This window comes from Littorina saxatilis, unplaced genomic scaffold, assembly GCF_037325665.1.
Source record: "Littorina saxatilis isolate snail1 unplaced genomic scaffold, US_GU_Lsax_2.0 scaffold_1709, whole genome shotgun sequence".
In the NCBI taxonomy this organism is placed as follows: domain Eukaryota; kingdom Metazoa; phylum Mollusca; class Gastropoda; order Littorinimorpha; family Littorinidae; genus Littorina; species Littorina saxatilis.
The window spans coordinates 17,501-21,289 of record NW_027128308.1 but is presented as its reverse complement, the minus strand read 5'-3'; positions in this window follow the sequence as shown (position 1 = coordinate 21,289).

Sequence of the window (3,789 nt, the reverse complement as noted above, 5' to 3'; positions counted from 1 at the left end):
CACACACACACACACACACACACACACTTGTTAATGAGTGGGAGTGTATGCGCGTGGTGTGCAGGAGGATGTATGCACGTGAGTGATATTTGTAAATGTGTATTATGATAATATCATCTTTGTATTTATATTATTGAAATTGTTATATCTCGATGTACAGCGCTAAGAGCATAGTTAAATTTGTGAAGCGGCGCTATATAAGCTATCTTTATTATTTAAGTTATTGAGACATCCCAGTGCACTAAGGGATTTATAGAGCAAATCGAGAAAATTCATTATTGAACGAAGCGCATAGCGCTGAGTTCAATAATTATTTTCGAGATTTGCTCTATAAATCCCTTAGTGCACTGGGATTGTTTCAATAACGATATTGTCAGTACCGCCATAGAAAAAAGAAGATTCCAAACGCACACTTTGCTACGCGCATTTGAATAGGCATAACTGTGTGGTCAGGTCGTGTACAGTAAGATCTACTTTTGTGTGGGCCGGTGTCTCAAGTGTGTCGTGCTTTCGTCACACGCATTTTAATTTCTGTTGGTAGATTCCAGTGTAGCGTTAAAGCTAAACAGTGATGATCTTTCAGAGAGACCTCATTTGAACTCGGAGAAAGGACTGTGCTCTTCATTATTTGCGATTCGAAACCTTCAGTCGAGCGTCGATGGATTGACTGTGCGGAGTGACTCCCCTTGAATTGACTACCCCACGAAGGACTCGACGGTTCGCACATTTTCAAAATAAATGTGGCATATATCTCGTGTTGTATCTTCACTCATCGGGGAGTCTGATACTAAATATGAACGGTAAGAATGCTCTGAACCCTACACGTATTATATCCCCATCGTTTTTTCGTTCACATTTGCCCAACATGTTAATTTGCTGAGCGGGGTTTATGTCGTCTGCTACTGCTAGGCTAGAACAATCGAACCACTGCAGTCTGCACTGTCACTGAGTCTGCACGAATAAGGCAGACTGGTAGATCTAATAAGTCTTATAATTATATGGTAAGAACGTTCTGAACCCTACACGTTTTCGATTACGATTGTTCTTGCCTTGAAATAATAATTCGGAAACCATTCATTTACTGAACTGATGCAGTCGTACATCAGTGTAGTCTGCTAGAGTCGATCGAATCAGTCTTCCAAATGCTGTGTACGTTATCGGAATAACACTTGTGTTTTAAGTTAGCCGCTGGGAATTGTATACTAACTCATCATTTGGTAATGTGGATGATAAGCTACATGCCACCAACACGGCATATTATGAGAAGAATCTATGCAAGTCGGCGAAAATGAGATGAAACACAGCGGCTTCTATTTTTAGATCAGTGCCACTGTGGCACAGGCACATGCAATCTGTCAGAAAAAAAACCCCACTTCTGCTTTAATTGAGAAGCAGGGAATTTATGGTCATTTGGTATTGTGGAGAATATAAGCTACATGTCATTAATTAATGGCGTAAGAATAGGCTCTGTGGAAAAGTTAGCGCACTCCAAGAGTGCGCTAACAGATTTAAGCGCATCGCCATTAGCCAATCAACTGGTTCACATCAGTCATGTGACACCAGTACTTACTGACAATTATTATTATTATTACACACACGCACACTCTCACACAAACATACACTCACACATGCACACGACGACGCCCATTTACATAGAAACACCCTCTCGTATAAGCGGGGATAAAAGAGTGGTGGCCAGAGACCCAGAACGAACAAAAGTCAAAGCTGGCAACTCAGGTTTGTATTCAGGGAAATTTGCACGAAATGCACGCACGAGATACAACTTTCCCTTCCATTTTCTCTCTTTGGGACTTTCATTTGCGTTAGCTCGGTTTGATATGAAAAACCGAAGAAAAGCCCTGCCATTTTTGCACTGAGAAACTTTGGTAGTAGCGTGTTTACTCCTGGGTCTCGCTGTAGTACAATTACCCTCACTTACTTCTTCGTTTGCTTCCAAAGTAAGCTCTTTTTCCGTCCCATGCATGCGAAAGTGAGGATGTACTTCCGATGTCGCTCAAAACGTTGGAAGTAGTCGCAAACTACCCTCAGAGACATACATCTGCTACCCTCAGTTACTTCCTCGCTTTCTTCGAAGTAAGCCCTTCTTCCGGCCCATGCATACGAAAGTGAGGCAAGTACTTCCGATGTCACTCAAAACTTCGGGAGTTGTCGCGAACTTCCCCCATAAGCATACGGGTTCTGGTTGATTCCTGTTTGGAACGTTTACTCTTTTGATGGCATAATTTGGGTACAGGAACATCGTCCACAACTAATGCACTGCATCGATCCTTTACGTACTGTGGTTGATGGTGACACGCTCACATGGGAAATTAAACCATGGAGAGACCAGCCCTCCCTGGAGATTGTCTGCATCAGGAATTCCACTCATGACCGGGGCTGTTCCTCTCATCCTGACGTGGAAGTCAGCTGGGACGGTTATTATCATTTTGAACTAAGAATAAGCCGGGTGGAGCGTGCCATGTTCAACTCGTCCACCATTTCCTGCAACTCAACAGCCAGATACCAGGACCGACATCACGAAAGTCCCTATCTGATTCACGTTTTCTGTTAGTTCTTTTTAGTATTACACAGTAAGAGCAGTTTATCCTTTGTTTTCCCATTGAAGTAATTAGGTAGCAAGTAAATGTGTGTGTGTGTGTGTCTGTGTGTGTGTGTGTTTGTGTGTGTGTGTGTGTTTGTGTGTGTGTTTGTGTGTGTGTTTGTGTGTGTGTGTATGTGTGTGTGTGTGTGTTTTTGTGTGTGTGTGTGTGTGCACGTGTGTGTGTGTGTGTGTGTGTGTGTGTGTGTGCGTGCGTGCGTGCGTGTGTGTGTGTGTGTGTGTGTGTGTTTTCATATTTCCGAGAAATATTCAATCAATCAATCAATCAATGACGCTTATATCGCGCATATTCCGTGGGTACAGTTCTAGGCGCTCTGCAGTGATGCCGTGTGAGATGAAATTTTATACGGCCAGTAGATATTGTTGTTGTCGTTGGGTTCGTCCGAGAGAAAAACAAACATTGAAGCCGCACTGTGGCGAACGCATTTTGTTAAAATCATTTAATTTGTCGTCAAACAATCTTTGACCCTGTCCGTACTTGCAATTGAATTCTGAAGCGCAAACAATAATTGCTTAATTCATTAATTTATATTATGCTGGAAATTGCAATGGCAAAAACAAATTAAAAAGAGTCGCATTGTCTTCTTTCTCATTTCCCGAATAAAAATAAAAGGTATACATGTACGTATGTTGTGCTTAAACTGATAATGTGTTCATAAAAAACAAAAATCATAGCAAATTAGGTTCATTGTCATTTGTCTGTTTATGTTATCTGTTCCATGACACTCCATTCCCCATCCACACACACACACACAAACACACACACACACAAATACACACACACACACACATGCGCGCACACACACGCACACACACACACACACACACACACACACACACACACACACAACCCGGGTTTTTCATCCGAAAAAAACCCCACTACAGATCGTATACAGTGCGGCCTCAATGTGGGTTTTTTCTCTTCACAGTCCTGAATAAATGTTTGACACTGCTTGTGCACTTGGTTAACCTTCGCCGCATCTCGCTGAAAACATTCTTTGCAGCACGTCGTGAGTACCCATGTAACCATACTTCTCAAAGAAGGAAAAACATGCACGGGTAAACAAAACAAGAACAAGAAAAAAAAAACAGAAATCAGGCTTTTCATTGAATTAGATTATCAAACTAAATATATTTCCGATTTTGTACTTACATTTATCTTTTACGTG